This window comes from Phacochoerus africanus, chromosome 14, assembly GCF_016906955.1.
Source record: "Phacochoerus africanus isolate WHEZ1 chromosome 14, ROS_Pafr_v1, whole genome shotgun sequence".
NCBI classification, from domain to species: domain Eukaryota; kingdom Metazoa; phylum Chordata; class Mammalia; order Artiodactyla; family Suidae; genus Phacochoerus; species Phacochoerus africanus.
In genome coordinates this window covers 44,738,440-44,754,029 of record NC_062557.1, presented here as the reverse complement: position 1 = coordinate 44,754,029, position 15,590 = coordinate 44,738,440, and the positions used below count along the sequence as shown (strand labels likewise).

Below are 15,590 nucleotides of genomic sequence, written 5' to 3'. Positions count from 1 at the left end.
CTATGACAATTAGATCAATCTTGGGGTTCCCCTGGTGGCTCAGTGGGTTAAGGATCTGGCATTGTTACTGCTGTGGCTCTGGTTACTGCTGGGGCTTGGGTTTGATCCCTGACCCAGAAATTTCCACATGTCTGGGTGTGGCCAAAAAAGAAAAAAGAAAAAAAAGACAACTAGATTAATCTTAAGTCCTTGAATGCATTGATCCCTGTTTATTTCTACTCTCAAGGCTTCAAGCATACCAGCTTTCTATCTCTTGAATATACCAAGCTGGGTATATTCTGTCTCAGGGTCTTTACACCTGCTACTCTTAAGTTCTAGATTTGGCTTCTGCTCCCCATTCAGGTCTCAGCTTAAATGTCGCTTCCTCAAAGAGGCTTTTCCTCACAGCATTTATCACTACCTGCTATGATCCTACTTCCATGCGTGAAATGCTCTAAGAGACTGCACACTCCTCAGGGTCTTACCAACTTCCTGATGGCCTCAACCTAACCAAGGATAAAGTGTAAACTAATTAATGTGGCTCCAGCTTACTTTGCCAGTCTCCTCTCGTCACTCATCTTTTTCAGCTCAATTGAATTTTTTTTTCAGTCCTCCGGTTGCCTGCTATTTTCACCCACCTCCAGGTCTTTCTAGAGGCTCTTCCTTCCATGACTGGTTTTCTCTTAGGACCCCTTTTCCTCCTATAACAAAGCAGTGTACAATAGTGATTGAGCATACAAGGATATTGAGCCAGATGTCCTGGGTATGGTTCTCAGCCCCATTATTTACACTGTGACCCAGGGCAAGTAACTTCTCTTTACTTCAGTTTCCGCATCTATGAAACAGGAATAAGGATTGTTATGTTATAAAATAGGGTTGTTATGATTAAAAGAATTTATATGTGTAAAGTGTTTAGAACAGGGCTGGGCACATTGTAAATGATAGCTGCTGGCTGTTGCTATTGTATGTCCTCTACTAGACTATAAGTTCTATGAATTGTTCAGTGAGTGAATAAATTACATCTTTCTTTGGACTGGCTCTCCCTTGGTGTTGACATGGTTGCAGCAGTTCCAGATACTGTATCTTCTTACATACAGTGTTAGTGGGAAAGAGCAACAGACTTTCCCAGCAGGAACTCCTTGTGCATTTTTGGCCCTGACTGGGTTACCTGCCCATCCATGAAATAATCATTGTAACTTAAGGGATGTTATGTTCTGATTGACTTGAGGTCTAGGTTATGTGCTCATATACATGGTCTGAAAATGGAGTAGGGGTAATTTCCTGAATTCCTATCATTGGATATAGTGAGTGAATGCTTGGCAGAAAAAAAAAAATCATAATTTTGCCCTTGGTAAGAAGTTCAAATAGGGAAATGGCTTAGGAGACCCTTATGGTTCAGATATAAGAAGACAGGCTGGAGTTCCCGTCGTGGCGCAGTGGTTAACGAATCCGACTAGGAACCATGAGGTTGCGGGTTTGATCCCTGCCCTTGCTCAGTGGGTTGACGATCCGGCGTTGCCGTGAGCTGTGGTGTAGGTTGCAGACGCGGCTCGGATCCTGCGTTGCTGTGTCTCTGGTGTAGGCCGGTGGCTACAGCTCTGATTCAACCCCTAGCCTGGGAACCTCCATATGCCGCGGGAGTGGCCCAAGAAATGGCAAAAAAATAAAAGAAAAGAAAAATAATAAAAAAGAAGACAGGCTGTCATCACATGTTATTATCATTTCTTTCTTTTTTTTTTTTTTGTCTTTTTGCTATTTCTTTGGGCCGCTCCTGCGGCATATGGAAGTTCCCAGGCTAGGGGTCAAATCGGAGCTGTAGCCACTGGCCACTGGCCTACGCCAGAGCCACAGCAATGCGGGATCCGAGCCGCGTCTGCAACCTACACCCACAGCTCACGGCAACGCCGGACCCTTAACCCACTGAGCAAGGGCAGGGACCGAACCCGCAACCTCATGGTTCCTAGTCGGATTCGTTAACCACTGAGCCACGACGGGAACTCCTGTTATTATCATTTCTTTTTGGGGCTACACCTGCAGCATATGGAAGTTCTCAGGCTAGGGGTCGAATTGAAGCTGCGGCTGCCAGCCTACACTGTAGCCACAGCAACTCCAGATCCAAGCCACATATGTGATCTACACCACAGGTTGTGGCAACACTGGATCATTAACCCACGGAGAGGGGACCAGGGATTGAACTTGCATCCTCATAGGTACTAGTTGGGTTCATTTCTGCTGAGCCACAACGGGAACTCCCATCTATTATTATTATTATTATTTGGCCACACCCACAGCATGCAGAAGTTCTCAGGCCAGGGGTAGACCCTGTGCCCCAACAGTGACAACTTCAGATCTTCAACTGCTAGGCCTCAAGGGAGCACCTGCTGTCATCATATAGATTCCAGCAGGCTCTCCCAAGGGCTGCATGTGGTGGTGGGGTTAGAAACGCACAGTTCCCAGAAGCTTCAGGGTCAGCTGTGGGCTTCTTTTTAGTCATCCATTCATCAGAATATAGTGTCAATATTAATTCTTCCTCCTTTCTGCCTGTGCAACCCCCCTGTGGTGTCAAATTTGCTCTCATTCCAAAGGATAATATTTTGCAAGTAATGATAACCCTTCTAAGCCAGGAGCTAGACTCTGGGATTGATGTCCCACAGAATGTCCTGTTTATGGCCCACAACCCTGCTGTCACCTGTTATATTTTACTCTATGTATGTCAAGAGTAGCATGTATGTCCTAGTTAGGTGGGAGGCTATTCACCCAGGAAGGCTGAAACTTCGTGTAGGTTTGCTTTCTAGGGAAGGGATTATGCCAGTTTATACACTGTTTCTCTACAGCAACATATGTATGCATGTTAACATCTGTGTATGTAAAAGTCACAAGCATCTAATAGAAAAAAACATTCTCAGTTTCCTAGGTGCTGCAGGGAGTAACTTTTAGTTTCTTAGTGACTTGAGAATTCTATTATATGCATTTGTATATATCTTCCTGACTCCTTTTACAGAAGAATTAGTAATATTAGTGACAAGCAGTCTCTATTACTTTTAGCATCCATTTATAGCATTCTCAATCTTTACCCTAGGACCTGTTTCTGCTTCTTTCCAAAATGAGGAAAATATCCTTAATCTTAGATTAAGAGTTCAAACATTCATACTAGATCCTGGAATCAAGAGTAACTTTTGTGGAGTTCCTACCACGGTGCAGTAGGTTAAGAATCCGACTGCAGTGGTACAGAGGTGTGGGTTTGATCCTCTGTCACCGTGGGTTAAACCATCTGGAGTTGTGGCAGCTGCGGTGTAGGTTGTATCTGTGGCTGGGATTCAATTCCTGGCCCAGGAACTTCCATAAGCGTGGGTGCAGCCACAAACAAACAAACAAAAAGTATGTGCTTGATAAAGAGACTGAAATTAGCAGTGTCCCAATGCATTCTAGGTGCAGTCACCTCCTTGACAAGGTCCCCAAGGCTTCTGAGCACCCCCTGGTCAGTGGCGTATTAGAAATGCCAAGGCTGCCTCTTACACAATCACCCTCACTGTATTCTAGATGTGATTCTCTTCTTGAAAGGAACCTAAATTTATTATTAGTGGTCATCTCAGAGCATTCAGACCTTTAAGTGCAAGTGGTATCCAGAATCCTGGAAGGGCTATTAAGTCTACGGCCCCTTATTGGCACCGCGTTTAGTAATCTACACTACCTTCCAGAGGCCTCAGACACTGCGACAGCCGCCCAAAGCCCCAAAGCTTAACTAGTCCTCTAAGCCAGCGGCCATGTCCACCTGAGACCCAGGGATCCAGGGCATCAGGCACTGAAGAAGACGCCCCCGGTGCGGGCTGCGCAGGCGCAGGCAGCCCAAGAGGGCCCCTGCACTCTAGGCTGCGCAGGCGCACGAGCGGCTCCCGGCCAGTCCCGACGGCGGCAGCCAACTGAGGGGCCGGGGCGTGGAGCAGCGGTGGCGGCGGCGGGCGGCGACGGAGCAGCCATGAGGGCCGGGCCCAGTCACCGACAGTGAGTGGTGGTGAAAGTGGGGTGGGCCACGGGAGGGAGGGGGGTGCTGGGTGGGGGGATACTTCGACTCGGGGGGTGGGCTTTGCCTGTTGGAGGCGAAGGGGCGTGGGGGAGGGACAGTTTGAGGTGATGACCGGAGAATTTGGGGCACGGGTGGTCAGAACGCCAGCGCCAGGGCTGGACAGCTTGGGGAGGGAGTGGGTACGCGCTGCAGAGTGACGGAGCCCTCGGCAGGAACAGCGTCCCGCGCTCCCCCGTTTGTCAATGTCCCTTCCCCCAGGAGCTTTCGGTCGCCTCTCCCTTTCCGCTTCTTTCAGAGATTGGTCGCGGGGGGAGAATGGTGGAGGATGAAAGCCCTGCTGGAGCCGAAGACGACAACTCTGGCCCAGGCAGGGAAGAGCCGGGCGCTCGGAGTAATAGGCTGCTCCGGGTAGAGGATGGGGGTCGTTTAAAGCTGGGAGGGGTCTAGGGAAAAGAGCTAGGGGCTTAGGGTCCGACAGGTTCGAACCCACGTCCACCGCTGATTAAAGCTGATAGGTAACCTTGGGCAGGTCCCACTTAACCTTCTGAACCGCTGGAAGATGTCGTGTTTCAACGGGCTATTGCAAGCATCTTGTACGTGATTGAGACCGTTTATGAAAACTGTAAATTGTGAGTACTATGCCGATGTTACTGTATCACTAACAGTATAACTGGATTTTTAGATATTACTGTTATTAGTGGAGTGACCGATTTCTTTGTCAGGGAGAAGCGTACTGTAAAACCTCAATAGTCACAGACATGTTTTCTTCATCGGCACAGCAGATCACGTGCAGAAATAGCAGTTTGTTCTGTTATGTGACAAATTAGCCATCAGACTTGTGTAGGAAAAATACCATACTCTCAGGCACTTTTACAAACGGTGTGTATAAGCTCCTAAATCAAGAGGAAGGAAAGAGGGAATGAAGGGCCGATCTTTTAAATGCCTTTCTGAAGAACACAGCTCATTGAGGTTCGTTCTCTTTTAACACAGTTGGTACTAATGTGCTTTATTATGAGTTGAGAAAAATGACTTGAGACAAACTGGGAGGGATGACCATTGAGGAATACAATTTGTTATTTTTTAATTGTAAGAAAGTTCTTTGTAAAAGGGTCCCTGGTTGCCTCAAGGCCCTGTCTCTGTTTTGGAGGTCAGAAAGCATATAGCAGCTTTTCAGCTTCACTTTTTGTTAGTGGGACCCCCAGGGTGGAGTGTCTCTCAGAGAAAGGCAGAAGCAGCTGTGCAAGAGCCCAGGCGGAGGCTGGTTGGTTTCTGAGGAGCTGAAGGAGCACTCCTGAGGCTTTGTTATTCTTGTTGTTTAGGGTGGACAAAGCAGAGGACAGAGTTAAACTGTGTACTTCAAGAGAGAGACTATGGCTTTCTAGTCACAGCTTTTGAAAGAGATGAAACTCCTTTCAAAAGGACAGAAAAAGATGATGCTTCAGCTCTGCTGACTCCCAGGCCGGAGAGCTTGAAATGGCAAGGCTCTTTGGAAATTAGTGAGTGATTTCTCTCTCATCTGAGCAAAGATAGGGAGGGGCTGTACTAGATCCTTAAATATTCCCAGATAAGGGGACGAATTATTTTTTTCTCTCTCATCTGAGCAAAGATAGGGAGGGGCTGTACTAGATCCTTAAATATTCCCAGATAAGGGGACGAATTATTTTTTAGGAATGGGGGAAATGAACCCATGTTGTCTTTAATGTCTTTATCTGGTAAAATGTTTTGGCTTCTCTTTCCTGAAAATGCACAGTGATATATCATTTTTAACTTTTTGCTCTAATTCCTCGCCTTTTCCAATAAATTCTCTGTCCATAGCACAGAGGATAGTTTAAAAAAGAAAGCATTTGTTACTGTCGTCATGGGTCATTTACAGGATACAAATTTATTCTGTTATTTATTTATTTATTTATTTTTGGGTCTTTTTGCTATTTCTTGGGCCGCCCCTGCGGCATATGGAGGTTCCCAGGCTAGGGGTCAAATCAGCCATAGCCACCCGCCTACGCCAGAGCCACAGCAACGCGGGATCTGAGCCGCGTCTGCAACCTACACCACAGCTCACGGCAATGCCGGATCCTCAACCCACTGAGCAAGGGCAGGGACCGAACCCTCAACCTCATGGTTCCTAGTTGGATTCGTTAACCACTGCGCCACGACGGGAACTCCTTATTCTGTTTTTGACTACCACACGAAACTGAAGTAGAGGTATAAAATGTTAAAACTAGCCTGAACGCTTTATTTTTAATAGTTGGATGTTTATTTTTAATATTGGTGGTGAATTTTCCCCTCTATTGGAAATTTCCATCAGTTCAAACAAGTCCATAAATGCCATTCTTATTATGTTAAAATGGTAGAGGTTTGTTTAGCTGTGATGAGAATTTCCTGTCCTTTCTTTCTGTTCTCTTTCCTATTTGTGGTTACTTTTATGTAGTGGATGTAGAGAAGTCTTCCTCTGAGGGAGAGAAAGGGGATGGTCAGTAACCTTGATTCCCTGTTTTGGAGCAGTCTGTCTAAAATGGGGAGTAAGGACTTGCCCTGAATCCTTGAGACAGTGGAGGTTAAAATAAAAGGAATGAGGTTTTGGGTTTCCCGTTGTGGCTCAGCAGAAATGAATCTGGTTAGTATCCATGAGGACACAGGTTCGATCCCTGGCCTGATCAGTGGGTTAAGGATCCGGCGTTGCCATGAGCTCTAGTGTAGTTTGAAGACTCACATCTGGCTGTGGCTGTGGCGTAGGCCAGTGGCTACAGATCCGATTTGATCTCTAGCCTGGGAACTTCCATATGTTGAGGGTGCGGCCCTAAAAAGACAAAAAAAAAAAAAAAATAAGGGTTTACCAGCTCATTTTTATTGTGATAACAGTGAATCTTTTTTTCTTAAAAAAAGCATCTCATGGAGTTCCTGTTGCGGCGCAGTGGTTAATGAATCCGACTTGGAACCATGAGGTTTTGGGTTCGATTCCTGGCCTTGCTCAGTGGGTTAAGGATCCAGCATTGCCATGGGCTGAGGTGTAGGTCGCAGATGCAGCTTGGATCCCGCGTTGCTGTGGCTCTGGTGTAGGCCGGTGGCTACCGCTCCGATTAGACCCCTAGCCTTGGAACCTCCATATTCCGTGGGAGTGGCTCAAGAAAAGGCAAAAAGACCAAAAAAAAAAAGCATCTCACGACTCAGGGAAACCTTTTTAACAGTCTATTTTAAAAGAAAATTATGGTGTCTTTATTTCCCTCCCTTTTCTTACTGAGAATATTTGTTTGCAGATAGAATTTTTGTGTCTTCAGAGCCTTTCTGATCTTGCCATCCATTCCTTAGCTGAAGTCTCTTTTGTGATATTTTTTACAGCCACTAATTACTAAGAGCACAAAGGGTTTTTTTTTTGTTGTTTGTATTTTTGTCATTTGTTTTTGTTCTTGATAGAGTGCTAATAACTTTAAAGGAATACTTTATGAGAAGATGTTAAAAAGGAAAAGTAGATAGGAGAGTGGATTTAACTTCATGAATTTATAGGGTAGATGTGCTGTTTGGAGGGTGAAGTTTTCAAGAATGGGCCTGTGGTTCAGAGTCTCTTGAGGACCAGGCTTTGTTTTCCAGTGTTTGTTTATTTAGCACAATGGTTGGCTTAGAATAATTGCTCATTAAATATTTGCTGAATGGAAAAACAATAACAGTGTGATTCATAATAAGGAAGCATAAGCTCAAATCTTCTGCAGCTTTGTGTATCTTTGAATGCGCTTACCCATGTTTCTTTACCCGTTTTCCTCATTTATAAAACAAAGATAATTGTACTACTTCATGGAGTTGTTGTGAGGGTTAAATGTGTTAATACATGTAAAGTGTTTTTTTTTTTTTTTTGCTGTGCTCACAGTGTGTGGAAGTTCCTGGACCAGTGATCAAACCCGAGTCACAGCAGTGACAAGGCCAAATCCTTAACTGTTAGGCCACCAGGGAATGCTTGTGTTTTGAATGGGACCTGATACTTAATAAATGCTAAATAAATGCTAATTATTACTAATGTTTGAATAAACACTTTTTGTGCCCAAGTTACTGGTCAAAGATGATTATAACATAACTGCCCTCTGGGAGTTCATAATCTAGTGAAGGAAACAGAAGTGTACAGTGTAAGTATAGGAGTTCCCGTTGTGACTCAGTGGTCAACGAACCCGACTAGTTTCCATGAGGACTTGTGTTCATTCCCTGGCCTTGCTCAGTGGGTTTAGGATTAGGCGTTGCCATGAGCTCTGGTGTAGGTCACAGATTCGGCTTGGATTCAGTGTTGTTGTGGTTGTGGCATAGACTGAAAGCTACAGCTCTGATTTGACCCCTAGCTTGGAAACCTCCATATGCCTCGGATGTGGCCCTAAAAAGAAAAAAAAAAAAGACCAAAAAAACCCTAAAGCAAAGTAAGTATAATAGAATACAGTATCTTATTTCATCAAATCTGTGGTACCAATGTTTGTAAGGCTTGCAGTTATTTTGCATACCACTAAGAAAGAAGAAATTCTGTTAACGAGACTGGCGGGCCATCAGAAGAGATGTATCCAGTTTTTGGAGAAATATGTCAGAGAAAAGTTATCTTAGAATTGATGGAGTACAGTAAATGCTGTACTGGGGAAAGGTACAACTTGTTACAAGAGCTGATGGAATGGCTGGATTCAGGTATTGTCAGTAAAGGCCTTTACTGCATTGAAGCTGCATGATAGGCCCTCACAGATGAACACAGAAGATAGGGCATTCCAAGCAGACAATGCAGTCTGAAAATGAGAAGGAAGAGGGCATTATTGATGTGTACCACCATATCAGGACAAGCAGGAGAAGGAAATGAGCTAAGACTTTGGCAGAGTAATATTGTATAATGCAGCAGAGCAGGACAGGAAGCTTGGAACGTTTTCAGGAGAGACATGAGCCTAATTCTTGGATTTAAACTCCTAAAATATTATCACAACTCTAAAAAGATGATTCTAATACAGTAAATTGGGAAGTGAGAATACATATGAGAAGTAAAGTGACCAGGGGATGAGCTGAAGCTTTACAGCTGACCAGAAGGGGGATAAAGTGTGAAGTCACTGAATTCTTGGTGTGAGGTGAATGCTGTCTCAGCAGAGAAGTGTTTAATACTATTTCTGTCTTTTTCACTGCCTTTCGGGGTCTTGATTGTGTCCCTTTTAGGGCTTTGTAACTTAGAGTGAAAAGGAATGCAACTTGAGAGGAAAAATGCTAAATTTTCTTTGTTAAAGATGCATTTGTGTCCATCGACAGATGAATGGGTTAAGAAGATGTGGTATATATACACAATGGAATACTACTCAGCCATAAAAAAGAGCAAAATAATGCTATTTGCAGCAACATGGATGGAACTAGAGACTCTCATACTAAGTGAAGTAAGTCAGAAAGAGAAAGACAAATACCATACGGTATCACTTATATCTGGAATCTGATATATGGCGCAAATGGACCTGTCCACAGAAAAGAAAATCATGAACATGGAGAACAGACTTGTGGTTGTTGAGAGGAAGGGAGGGGGAATGGACTGGGAATTTGGGACTAATAGATGCAAACTATTGCTTTGAATTGGATAAGCAGTGAGATCCTGCTGTATAGCACTGGGAACTATATCTAGTTACTTATGATGGAGCATGATAATGAGAGAAAAAAGAATGTGTACATGTATGTGTGAATAGGTCACCTTGCTGTACGGTAGAAAATTGACAGAACACTCTAAACCAGCTATAATGAAAAAAAAATCATTAAATTAATAAATAAAGATGCATTTAGGGAGTTGCCACTGTGGTGCAGTGGGTTAAGGACCCGATATAGGTAACAGCTGTGGCTCGGATCACAGCTGTGGCTCGGATTCATCCCTGCCCCAGGAACTTCCATATGCTTGAGAGTGTGGCAAAAAGAAAAAGAAAAAAAAAAAAAGATACATTTAATACAAGAAGGGTGGTAGTAAGTTATCAGATTTGATAGCTTAATTATAAAATGGTGGTTTGGTACAGACTGGATTGTACTATTTCATGGGAAAATATAGGTCATTTAAGGAGTAACTTAAAAGACTTATTTACTGGTTTTTCTGACAACTAACCCTGAAGCTAGTATGGAAAAATATGAAAAACTAGAAGTAACATAAGCATAAATTTGTGCAGTGTATTATACCAGTAAGCTCAAACTTGGCTTAACTCTCAAGCTTTTTGTTTTTGTCTTTTTTTTTTGTTTGTTTTTTCTAGGGCTACACCTGGGGCCTATGGAGGTTCCCAGGCTAGGGGTCCAATCAGAGCTAGACCTGCACCACAGCTCACGGCAGCGCCTGACCCTTAACTCACTGAGCGAGGCCAGGGATCGAACCCTCAACCTCATGGTTCCTAGTCGGATTCATTTCTGCTGCGCCATGACGGGAACTTCTAAGCTTTTTGTTTTTATTTCTGTTGTTTTAAATGAAGAGCCTTGCCAGAACATTTATTTATTTATTTTTTAATTTTTTTTTTTGTCTAAATTCCTAAAAAGGGCTGCACCAAAGCATATGAAGGTTCCCAGGCTAGGGGTCAAATCAGAGCTTCAGCTGCTGGCCTGCACCACAGCCCCAGCCACGCAGGATCTGAGCAGCATCTGTGACCTACACTGTGGCTCAGGGGAATGCCATGTCCTTAACCCACCAAGTGAGGCCAGGGATGGAATTCATGTATTCATGGATCCTAGTTGGGTTTGTTACCATTGAGCCACGACTGGAACTCCTTGCTAGAACGTTTCATAATCCAACTTTCATTATCTTTACTAGTCTTTTATTTATGTATTCATTCATTCATTCATTTTATTTTTTTCCTTTTTAGCCGCCCCGAGGCATATGGAGTTCAAGCACCAGAAGTCAGATCCGAGCCACAGTTGCGACCTACACTGCAGCTGTGGCAACACCAGATCCTTAACCCACTCTGACTGCCTGGGCATTGAACTTGTGTCCCAGTGCTCTAGAGATGCTGCTGATCCTGTTGTGCCACAGGAGGAACCCCAGGATCTCACATTTTAATTGGCACTAACACATACATAATCATGAATCAGTACAATAAATGCTGTCGTAGAGATCTATCTGTACTAAGTGCTATGGGAGCACTGGTTCTGCCTAGTGGTGGGAAGGGAAGGTTAGAGAAGGCTTATCGGAGGAGGAATCATTTGGATCTTGAAGGACGAATGCAGTTTAGCTGCTTCTACAGAAAGGGATTGGAGGAGTTCCTGTTGAGGCTCAGTGGTAGGAACCCAACTAGTATCCATGAGGTTGTGGGTTCAATCCCTGGCCCTGTTCAGTGGTTAAAGCATCCAGTGTTGCTGTCAGTCATCTTTGTGTAAGTTGCAGATGTAACTCACATGCACATTGCTGTGGCTGTGGTGTAGGCCAGCTGCTGCAGCTCCGATTCCACCCCTAGCCTGGGAACATCCATATGTAGCATATGTGGCCCTAAAAAAAAGGAAAAAGAAAAAGAAAAAAGGATTGGAGAGGATAGTATTTCAAGTTCAGAGAACAATTTGCCCTAGGGTACAAAGTATGTACCTGCAGGTCCGTGGTTTAATTTGTCTAGATCGTGGGATATGAGATAAGAATGGAAGGAAATGAGGTAAAAGAGGGGTTGGAGCCTAATTGTGGATGGCTTTGGTTAGGGGTTTGAGTTTTATTTTGTAGGTGCTAGGGAGTCATGGGAGAGTTGAGATCACTAAGAAAAATAACACTGTTGACTGTTTGAAGTTAGATTTAAAAAGGAGAAATTGTGCTCGCTTTGGCAGCACATATACTAAAATTGGAATGATACAGAGAAGGTTATCATGGCCCCCCTGCACAAGGATGACACGCAAATTCGTGAAGCGTTCCCTATTTTTAGGAGTGTAGCAAAATGCATTTAACCATAGTCTAATTTATGGACACTTGGTTATTTTCAGTTTCTTCCATCTTCAAAAAATGCAATAGGAGTTCCTGTTGTGGCACAGCAGTAAACAAATCTGACTAGGTTTTGGGTTCTATCCCTGGCCTCGCTCAGTGGGTTAAGGATCCAGCGTTGCGGTGAGCTGTGGTGTAGGTTGCAGATTCAGCTTGGATCCGGTGTTGCTGTAGCTCCGGTGTAGGCCGGCAGCAACAGCTCCTATTAGGCCCCTAGCCTGGGAACCTTCATATGCCACAGGTGTGGCCCTAAAAAGACAAAAAAAAATATATATATATACACTACAGTAAACAACCTTCTAAGTAATAAAAATTAAAAAAATGAGAAATTGATTGCAAGGAGACAAGCTTGTTATGAGACTGGTGTGACGGTTGCTTGAAAGATACCGAAGGTCTTGGAGTTCCTGTTATGGCTCAGCAGTAACGAATCTGACTAGTATCCATGAGGACGCAGATTTGATCCCTGGCCTCGCTCAGTGGGTTAAGGATCCTACGTTGCTCAGATCCTATATTGCTGTGGCATAGGCCAGCAGCTGCAGCTCTGTTTCAACCTCTAGCGCAGGAACTGCCATATGCCAAGGGTATGGCCCTAAAAATACAAAAAACAAAGCAAAACATAACCAGATATGCCATTAGAATGACTGAAAAACAAGAGAAGAAAATTGACTAGGTTGTAGACTGATGAGGATGTAGAACAACTGGACTTTGGAAAACACCAGTAGTCTCTTATGAAGTAAAATATGCTTGACATCTGACCCAAGTTTTTTTTTTTGTCTTTTTGCCTTTTCTAGGGCTGCTCCCTTGGCATATGGAGGTTCCCAGGCTAGGGGTCAAATTGGAGCTGTAGCGGCTGGCCTACCACACCAGAGCCACAGCAACGTGGGATCCGAGCCGAGTCTGCAACCTACACCACAGCTCACGGCTACGCCGGATCTAACCCCTTGAGCAAGGCCAGGGATCGAACCCGCAGCCTCATGGTTCCTAGATGGATTTGTTAACCACTACGCGAACTCCTGACCCAAGTATTTACCTGAGTGAAATGATGACCTAGGACCTATGTATGTGAATATTTATACCAGTTCTTTTGTACTTACCTAGAACTGGAAACAACCTGACTGTCTCTCAACTTTGAAATGAAAAAACTGTGGTATATGTCTGTTCAATGGAAAACTACTCAGCAATAAAAAGGAACTATTTCATATATGAAATAACATGGTTTCTTATGCATACAACAGGTACCTACTCTATAGCATAGGGAACTATATTCAATATCTTGTAATCATCTATGCTGGAAAAGAATCTGAAAAAGAATACATATATTTTATGTATATATATCTGAATCTCTGTTGTACACTTAAAACTAACACAGCTTTGTAAATCAACTATGCTTCAATTTAAAAAGAAGTCTACTCACTGTATAATTGAATTTATATGACATTCTGGGAAACTCAAAACTATAGGGACAATGGAGAACAGATCAATGATTGCCTTGGGTTAGGGTAGATGAAGTATTTGACTACAAAGGGGTAGCATGAGGACAAGATGGAACTGCTCTGTAATTTTTTTTTTTTCCTTTTTATGGCTGCATCTGAGGCATATGGAAGTTCCAGGCTATGCGTTGAATTGGAGCTGTGGCTGCAGGCCTACACCACAGCAGTACAGGATCTGAGCCACATCTGTGACCTCTGCCACAGCTTACAGTAATGCGAGATCCTTAACCCACTGAGCAAAGCCAGGGATTGAACCCGCATCCTCAGAGAGACAGCATCAGGTTCTTAACCCACTGACCCACAGTGGGAACTCCTATTGTTCTGTAACTTGATTGTGGTTGCAGTTAATAGACCTTTATACACCTATGAGAACTCTTAGAACTGAACACTATAAAATGAATTTCATGGGGAGTTCCCGTCGTGGCTCAGTGGTTAATGAATCCGACTAGGAACCATGAGGTTGCGAGTTCGGTCCCTGCCCTTGCTCAGTGGGTTAACGATCCGGCGTTGCCGTGAGCTGTGGTGTAGGTTGCAGACGCGGCTCGGATCCCGCGTTGCTGTGGCTCTGGCGTAGGCCGGTGGCTACAGCTCCGATTCGACCCCTAGCCTGGGAACCTCCATGTGCCGAGGGAGCGGCCCAAGAAACAGCAACAACCACAACAACAACAAAAAAGACAAAAGACAAAAAAAAATAAAATAAAATGAATTTCATTATGTAAAGTTTAGAAAAAGAAAGCCTCAGAGTAGAAGACTAAAGAAATCTTTAAACTTTAAAGAAGGAGTTCCCATCATGGTGCAGCAGAAACGAATCCGACTAGGAACCATGAGGTTGCGGGTTTGATCCCTGGCCTTGCTCAGTGGGTTAAGGATCTGGTATTACTGTAAGCTGTGGTGTAGTTCACAGATGTGGCTCTGATCTGGCATGGCTGTGGCATAGGCTGGCAGCTATAGCTCCGATAAGACCCCTAGCCTGGGAACCTCCATATGCCGCTCCCTGGGTACAGCCCTAAAAAGACAAAAAAAAAAAAAAAAACTTTGAAGAAGAATTCAATAAATGTAACTTCTAGTTCCCATTGTGGCTCAGTGGGTTAAGAACCCACCTAGTATCCATGAGAATGCAGGTTTGATGCCTTCCCTTACTCAGTGGGTTTAAGGCTCAGATCTGGCTTTGCCGTGGCTGTGATGTAGGCCTGTAGCTCCAGCTCTGAGTCATCTCCTAGCCTGAGAAATTCCATATGCTGCAGGTGCAGCCCTAAAAAAAGGAAAAAAAAAATGTAACTTCTGAAGTATATTTGAATTTTTAAACTTCTATTTCTTTTTTGAATTTATTTAATTTATTATTATTATTATTTTTTTTTTCTTTGCCAGCATGCAGAAGTTTCTGGGCCAGGGATTGTACCCAAGCCACAGCAGTGCCAAAGCTGGATCCTTAGCCTGCTGAGCTGCCAGGGAACTTGGATATATTTTATTTTATGCTGAACCCTCAGCGTATGGAAGTTCCCAGGCCAGGGATAGAATCCGAACTTTCAGCTTCAACCTGAGCCACTGCAGTTAGATTCTGAACCCACTCACTGTACCACAGTGGGAACTCCTTGAAAATATTTAAAATAATTTAAGAGATACATAGTGAAAAGTCTCTGAGTGGAAATTTTAGATCTTTTCAGATTTATTTTACTTTGAAATGCAGTTGCTTACTCTGATTTTAACACTTCAGGAATACACTGCCAAGTAATTTTCTACTTTAACTTGCTTATTGCCAAGCATGATGCTACTAGCTTTCCTTCCGCACTCTTCTTCCTTTCCTAGGACATTGCTGTGTCACCTAAAGATAGATTCTCTACTTTAGTGCATGAAAAAGTATTTAGCAGTGAGATTTATCAAGTTAATTGGGGGATATGTGGATCTCATCCAAAATCTAGCCAAGCTGTTTGTTCTCCTGGGGACTACTTAATGGACTGAAGTTGGATACTTAGAATATTGAGACATCCTTAATATTCTTGAAATTTATGTATTATAGCTTCCAGGTGAATGTGGGTTTTCAGATTTGGGATGACATTGAGGAAATTGGCTTTAATTTTAGGCAGCTGGACCACATCCAGTATTGATTAATAGCATTGTCCCCTCTGCTACTGCTTTTTTTGTGAGAGACAGTTTGAATTATTTGCTGGTGTTTCTGGATCATGCC

General features: G+C 43.6%; 1 protein-coding gene and 1 non-coding gene across 2 annotated transcripts in view; both read left to right on the top strand.

The window, feature by feature from the left end:
* The first annotated feature begins 3,848 nt into the window (after positions 1-3,848).
* FAM222B (family with sequence similarity 222 member B) overlaps positions 3,849-15,590 on the top strand; it is an 89,615-nt gene continuing 77,873 nt past the window's right edge. Inside the window, exon 1 of the mRNA XM_047756880.1 lies at positions 3,849-3,981. The gene's annotated coding sequence lies outside the window, so the exon portion shown is untranslated. The remainder of the gene's footprint in view (positions 3,982-15,590) is intronic.
* LOC125115379 (U6 spliceosomal RNA) lies at positions 11,749-11,857 on the top strand. The gene has a single exon (XR_007132087.1). It is a non-coding gene; the product is annotated as a U6 spliceosomal RNA (small nuclear RNA).